Below are 7,910 nucleotides of genomic sequence, written 5' to 3'. Positions count from 1 at the left end.
GTTTGATCTAGGGTACAAAAAAAAAGAAGTAATGCAGGGCTGGGGATTTAGCTAAGTGCTCAAAAGTACAAGGACCGGAGAGTTCGATCCCCAGTACAAAAAGAAAAAACAATTAAACTTTCATTTCTAGAACTTCTGTTTAACTTTTTAAAATGCCCAGTTAAATGGGGCATGGTGGTGCCTGCCTGTAATCCCAGCTCTTGCTTGGGAGCCTGAAGCAGGAGGATCCTGTGAATTCAAGGCCAGCCTAGGCTACATAGTGAATTAAGACTAGCCTGAACTACACAGCCAGACTGTCTCAAAAACAAAACAAAATAAAATAAAATGTTTGGTTATTGTCACATATCTGATAATTTTATTTACTTAAGCAAATCATGTTTAATTCTTTTATGTTCCAAATATGGAAAGTTAAATGCCTTTAGTCTCTGATCGTGGCTCTATTATCGGATAGTTCTGCTATCACTTGTCATAGCTTGTTTCCTCATGTGCTTTCTGTTTTCTGATTGTGAGTTAATGTTTGTTGAAAATTTATCTTTGCTATTCTTCAAAATTTGAACTTCAGTAACAAAAAAGAAATACAAACGGCAGAATCCTACTTTCAAATTTGGCTTTCTTGTCCTAGTACATCCTTTCTTGTAAATACAGTAGCCCATTTCTATCTGCAGTTTCACTTTTATGGCTTCAGTCACGTGGCCAACTATGGTCTGCAAATGTGAAGTGGAAGATTCCAGAAACAATTCATAGACCTCGCGCAGCCCGCCACTCTGAGCCGCGTGGTGCAGTCTCGCACCATCCTGTCCCTGCCGCCCACCCATTCTTGGTTATCAGATCAACTGCTGCTGTATCAGTGCTTCATTCAACAACCCTTGTCTTTCTTCATAATGGCCCCCTAAGCGCAGGAGTAGTGGTGCTGGCAATTTGAGGTTGCTAAAGAAAAGCCCCCAAGCGCTTCCCTTAAGTGAAAAGGTGAGAGTTCTCATGTAGAAAGGAAAGAGAAAAAAACCAAAAAATCACGAGTTTGCAAGATACCCAGGACGGTCGGTCATTCCTGGAGCACAGAGATTCACCTAGCGTAAGGCAGACTCCAGGGCTCTCGTTGGAACTCGCCAAGACGTTCTCAGAATTACACAGCGGTCTCCGGCCTTCCTTTTCCTCCCCCTTTTTTCCTTCCTTTTCCTTCTTTCCTTTCCTTTCTTCCCTCTCTTTTCCTCTTCCCTTTTCTTTTTTCCTTCCTCCCTTCTTTCCTTCACAGGTGTCGGACCGTCCATGTTATCCCCGGCAGGTAATTTAACCCCCAAATCTTTTATATTTCTGCTCCCTGACAGGCAGCTGCCTCTCTGAGAGGTTCTCTTAGAAACTGAGCTAAGCTATGATTTAACTGCTTTGTTTTGCCTGTGCAATTTAGAACCAAGCATCAGTTTTGAATTCATAGTAGACTATCATTCAGTAGAAGAAGGGAGGTCTACTGATAACGAAAAAAAATGCATGTGTTTCTTGTGCAGTTAACTCTGTCGATCCTCACCTGGAGAAAAGGGTTCCAGTTCTGAATAACTCAACGTCTTTAATGTGGAGAGCTGAGGAGGAGGTGGATGAGACAGCTCTCCTCATTTTAGGTGCCGAGGAATCAATTTATAGAGGAGGCCATGCGACCTGGAACCCGCATCCCTGGCTCAGGGCGTGGCTAGGAGTGGTTGGCTGTAAGCACGAGTTGTTCCTCGTTATTTGCCTACTGTCTGCACAGTGAAGCCCAGTGAGCAGCCACGTGGGTGTGCCCTGGACGTGATGGAGGTCAGACGACACAGGTCACACAGGATCGTGTCTGTGCAATAGATGGCCTTGGGACCAGGCTGATGACCCAACACAAGCCTTGCAGTTGAGATGTGCGTTGACACGAGAGGCCAGAGAAGCACGCATCCCATTCCGTGTGAGAACCACACAGGCATGAAGAGGACACGATGCTGGTTAGACGAGGAAGCCAAGGGCTGTGCAGGAAGTCCATTTTCAGACCCAAAATCACTTAAGGGGTCCGTAAGCCCCACAAGACGCTTCTCTACCTGCTGGCAGCACACTGCCCTGCTTGCACCCTGCCTGCCTCCTCTCCATTCCCAGAAGGCCAAGTTCCTCCCTGATGCTCTTCGGCCCATAACTGATCTCCTAGCACACACTGCAGCCGGACACTGGGGGTTAGGTGAGCCAGACAGGCAGGGCCTCTGTGCTCCCTCGTCCTCTCTCCTGGTGCAGGAGACAGAAGATGAGCAAAGAATACAAGAAGAAAACTTCTGACAATATGTGTGGGGGAGACACTGAAACAGTAACAGGGGACCTCAGTAAGTGCCCAGGGTCCTCCTCACAGAAAGGCGCCTGGGCCCCAGATTTCAGAAAAACTCTTAGGCCAAAAGCATCTTAAAGAACAGTGCCATGTATTAATTGTAATTTGCCAGTTAACTCAATAATGTTTTTTTATAGACTTTTCCCCCTTCCGGTGGGATCAGTTGAGGGTATGGCATTTTGTTGTGTCTCTGTCAGCTCCTTTAACCTAGAACACTTCTATACTTTTTATGGATATTTCTGAAACACGGTTTCCCCACTGTTGGGGGCTCGGCAGGTGTTTTCTCACGAGGAGATGTGGGTGTGCGGTCGCAGTCAGACTGGCCCACAGCTGATGTTGCCTTCCCAGGGAGGCCCTCTGTGAGTGCCCTTCATCCCTGTGCTTCACCGGAATGGGGTTTGGACCTCCCCAAGATGTCCTCTTACCACTGAGTCACACTCCCAGCCCAAGCAGATGTCTTTTAAATGCAACTGTCCTCTAAAAGAATTTCAGGGTGTGGTCCTTTGTTGTGTGAACCGCATTGCAGAGTCACTTTTGTAATAAAGGTTTTTAATTTGTTTCAGTAAGTAAAGTATTTCTTGAGCGTTCATGGTGCATTATGTAAGTGAAATTATATTCAGGCCCAAGAGGATAGTAAAAGAATGACGAGACACAGTCTCCTTTCCATCAAGGAATTTATAATACAGCTGTGGACAGAAAATCTCTGAGGGCCTTTTCAGTGTTTGAATTGCAAATGAAGGCAAAGCACACATGAAGATAATGTCAGCTCAACCCTGTGGCGGCCTCTGACGGCCTGAGCACTCCCAGAGGTTGCCTACAGTCCGGATCTCCCTTCTCAGCCTCCTCTGTGCACAGGGCTTCAGCGAAATGAAGGATAGGCAAAGGCCAGGAGAGGCCCCTGTTCCCCAGGAGCGCGGATGCTGCAGCCTTCGCAGGGATTTCTGGTTTCCCCTGAGAATCACCCACTCCAGGGCTGAAAGGTTGGTGGTGGCTTCCCTGCGATTTTGGCCTGCCAGCTTTCCTGACTTCCTGTCTTCAGAGGTTGTATGTGTCCCTAGCTCCCACGAATAAACTCCCAATACTTAGGCAGCTGCTGTGGGAGATTAATGGGCTTCTTATTTATGGGTCACACACTTAGCTAGCATGTACTGGATAGAGCCACGAACCACGCTTTATGGGATTAACAAATCGATCCTCACAATATCCTCGTGAAGGAGGTACGATGATTTCTCCCAGTAGGTACAGAGAGATTATGTAACTTGCCTAAAGTCACAGGGCCAGAAAGTGGTGGAGCAGTGACTTCAAACCCAGGAGGTCTGGCTCCAGAGTTCACGCTTTTATTCTACAATTTGAATAATTAGTGTCTACGAGACCGTATTAGTCTGCTCAGGCTACCATAACAAGCATGTGTGCAGGGCGTCAAACCACAGGAACTTAATTTCTCATCGTTCTGGAAAATTAAAGACCAAGACAAAGGTTCCAATTGACTGAGTTCCTGGTGAGAACTCTCTTCCTCACTGGAAGTCAGCCACCTTCTCACTGTATCTGAGAGAGAGAGAGAGAGAGAGAGAGGGAAATAGACACACACACACACACACACACACACACACACACACACACGGGGTGGGGGGGGAGAAACAAGCTATCTTTTGACAAGGCCACTAATTCTATTAGACCAGGACTTGACCATTTTGACTTCATTTAATCTTACTTTCATAAAGGCTCTGTATCAAAATTCAGTCACATTGGGGGTTTAGGGCTTCAATATATGAGCTTTACTTGGAACTAAAATATGTGTTGGTTCATTTTAGATCTACATAACATTAGTCATAGGAGATTTGTACGTATACAAGACAAAGCTTTTGTCCCACTCCTCTCCTTTTCCTCAACCCAATTCCCTCAGTTACAAAAGCTTTGTTTCCATTTTTCCTGCTATTCTCTTTTTTTTGTCCCTTCTTTCCCTGCCTCATCTCTTGTTCCTCTTCTCATTTGAACACTGTCTTCCCATTCCCCAATATCCATTACACATTTTGGTCCTTATTTCCACTTTCAGATTCTCATACCAGAGAAGCAATGCCACGCTTAAACATGTGTGTGTGATTTATCTCACCTAAGAGTATGGTCTCAAGGTGCATCCATTTACCTAGAAATGTCTCCAGGCCATCCTCCTTTACGGCAGATAGTACTCCATGGTATAAAAAAACCACCTCTTCTTCATCCATTCATAGGTGATGGGTGTTTGGGCTGTTTCCAAGATTTAGCTATTACAAACTGTGCTGCTATGAACATGGGTGCACATATATTGCTGCAGTGTGATGCTTTTAACTCTTTTGGGAAAATACCAAGAAGGGGAATGGCTGGGTCAAATGGTACGCCCAGTTTCAGTATTTGAGGAATCGCCACACTGATTCCCACAGTGGTTTCACCAGTCTGCACTCCCACCAACAGTGGAGAAGGGCTTCTTCTTCCCCACAGCCCCAAGCATTTGTTATTGTTTGATTTTTTGATAAGAGCCATTCTTTCTGGAGTGAGATGGAATCTCAGAAATATTTTAATTTGTATCTCTCAAATAACTAGTAATGTAAACACCTTTTCTTATATTTATTTGCCATTTCTACTTCTTCATCGGAGAAGTGTCTCTTCATTTCAGAGGCCCATTTTTGGACTAGATCTTTAAATTTGAGGGAGTCTGGTATTTTTGAGTTCTTTATATATATTCTAGATATTAGTCCTTTGTTTGAGGAATAGCTAGCAAAATGTTTTCCCCACACTATGTGTTGTCTCTTCACTCTACTGGTGATTTCTTTTTCTGTGCAAGAGGTTTTGAATAAGATGAGATCACAGTTGTTGATTCTTTTTGATATTTCCTAAGTGACCAGGGTTTTATTCATAAAGTCCTTGCCTACACTTTGAGAATTCTAACTTTTTTTTTTTTTTTTTTTTTTTTTTTTTTTTTTCTTCTATCTTCTAGCAGACTTGGTGTTTCTGTTTTAATATTTAGATCTTTGATACACTTCAATATTAATTTAGTGCATGGTGAAAACATATGGATCTAGTTTTATTCTTTGGCATGAGGGAAGCCAGTTTTTCCAGCACCATTTATTTAAGAAGCTATCTTTCCTCCAGTGAAGGTATGTAGAGCCTTTGTCAAACACAAGGTAGCTGGGTGTGTTGGAGTTATTTTTACATCTTATAGTCTGTTCTCTTGGTCCTTAGGTCTGTCCTTTTGCCAGAACCATGCTTTTTATTAAAAATTATTGTAGCTTTGTAGTATAATTTCAAGTCAGGAATTGTGATGTCGCGTGCCTTGTCTTTGTTGCCCAGAATTGTTTTTGCTATTCTAGGTCTATTCTGGTTCCAAATGGATTTTAGAGGCCAGGTGTGGTGACACACACCTATAATCCCAGCACTCGGGAGGCTGAGGCAGGAGGACTGCTGTGAGTTTGAGACCAGCCTGGACTACATAGTGAGTTCTGGGTCAGTCTCAACTATATAGTGAGACCCTTTCTCAAAAAACAAACAAACAAAAAAAACCCCAAAAAACAAAAAAACCCAACCTAATGGATTTTAGGATTGTTTTTCTAATTCTGTGTGATATGCTATTGGTATTTTGATCAAAATTACATTAAATCTGTAAAACAGTTTTGGAAGTATGGCCATTTGACTATATTTGTTCTTCTTACTCAAGAACAAGGGATATGTTTCCATTTCTGATATGTTCTTCTACCTTCCTTTTCAGAGTTCTGTAGTTTTCCATGTAAAGGTCTTTTACTTCTTTCATTAGATTGATTCCTAGGCATTTCATTTTTCTTGATGTAATTTTCAAAGATATTGTTTCCCTAATTTCTCTTTCAGTGAGTTGTTATTTGTGTACAAGAATGCTACTGATAGCTGGGCATGATGGTGCACACCTGTAATCCCAGCACATGAGAGGCTGAGGCGGGAGGATCCCTGTGAGTTTGAGACCAGCTTGGGCTACATAGTGAGTTCCAGGGTAGTCTCAACCACATAGTGAGACCCTGTCTCAAAAAAAAAAAAGAATGCTATTGATCTTTGAGTTTTGACTTTGTATCCTACTATGCTACTGAAATTGGTTATTAAATCTAGGATCCTTTGGTGGAAATTTTGAGGTCTCCTATGTAAAGCATCATGTCATTTGCAAATAATAATTTAACTTTCTTCATTTTCAAGCTTTATTCCCCTCATTTTTTACTCTTGTCTAATTGCTCTGGCTAATATTTCCGGAACTACATCGAATAACAGTGGTGACAGTGGGCATCTTTGTCTTTTTCCTGATTTTAGAGTGAAAGCTTGCAGTTTTTGTTTTAGTTGATGTTGACTATTGGTTTGTCAGGGATCACTTTTACCAGATTGATATAAAGACCATCTATTCAAACTTTTTAGAGTTTTTATCATGAATGAATGTTGTACTTTGTCAACATTTTTTCCTGCATCTAGTGAGATGATCATATGGTTTTTGTCCTTGGCTCTCTAATAAAGTGTATTACATTTATTGATTTGCATATGTTGAACTATCCCTGTATCCCTGTGGCGAATCCTTGGTCATGGTGTATAATTTTCTTTCTTTTTTTTTAAATTGAATTTATTGGTACATTCTAGGTAGACAGTACAGTTACATTCATTACTGGGATCTTGTACCTTTACATGCCAGGTCTTGGTCCTCATTTTTTCCCCTTGTCCCCATCCTCCCTTCATGGTGTATAATTTTCTTGATGATTTGATGCATTCTGTTTGCCACTATCTTCAACTTATTTTTTCTTTTTCTTTTTGGTACAGGGGATTGAACTCAGGACCTTGCACTTGCAAGGCAGGTATGGAGCCACAGATCTAGATCCCTGGCCCTATGTTTGCCAGTATCTTATAGAGAATTTTTATGTCTATGTTCATTAGGAAGACTGGCCTATAGTTTTCTTTTTTTATTGGATCCTTCTCAAGTTTTGGTATCAGGATAATGCTTGTTTCCAGGAATGATTTGGGAGTACTGCATCCTGCATCCTTTTCAATTTCATTAAAGAGTTAGAGAGGTATTGACAGGAGGTCTTCTCTAAATTTCTTGCAAAATTCATCAGTGAATCCATCAGTACCTGTGCTTTTTTGTTGGTTTGTTTTAGTAACAGGGATCGAACTTGGGACCTTGCACTTTTCAGGCAGGTGGTAGCACCACTGAGCTAAATCCCCAGGCCTGGTATGTTTTTAATTACGTCTTCAATTTCATTGACTGATACTTATTTAGAACTTTTATATCTTCTTGATTGAGCTTTGTATCTAGGACGTATCTAGGAAGTATCTAGGAATCTGTCTTTTTTTTTCTGTGTTTTCTATCTCATTAGAATATAATTTCTCAATGTAGATATTGATCTTCTGGATTTCTGCAGGACCTGTTGTGATTTTACCTTTTTTCATTCCTATCTGCATGGACTTGAGTCTTTTCTTTTATTATTTTTTTAATAAGCTTGGATAACGGTTTATTAATTTCATTTAATCTTTCAAAGGACTGTTTGATTCATTAATTCTTTGTATTTTTCTCTTATCCTTCATTGCACTCATTTATGTTCTAATA

Source organism: Fukomys damarensis, unplaced genomic scaffold (genome assembly GCF_012274545.1).
Source record: "Fukomys damarensis isolate Sample0158 unplaced genomic scaffold, DMR_v1.0_HiC HiC_scaffold_19, whole genome shotgun sequence".
Taxonomy (NCBI): domain Eukaryota; kingdom Metazoa; phylum Chordata; class Mammalia; order Rodentia; family Bathyergidae; genus Fukomys; species Fukomys damarensis.
This window is presented reverse-complemented; position numbering follows the sequence as displayed.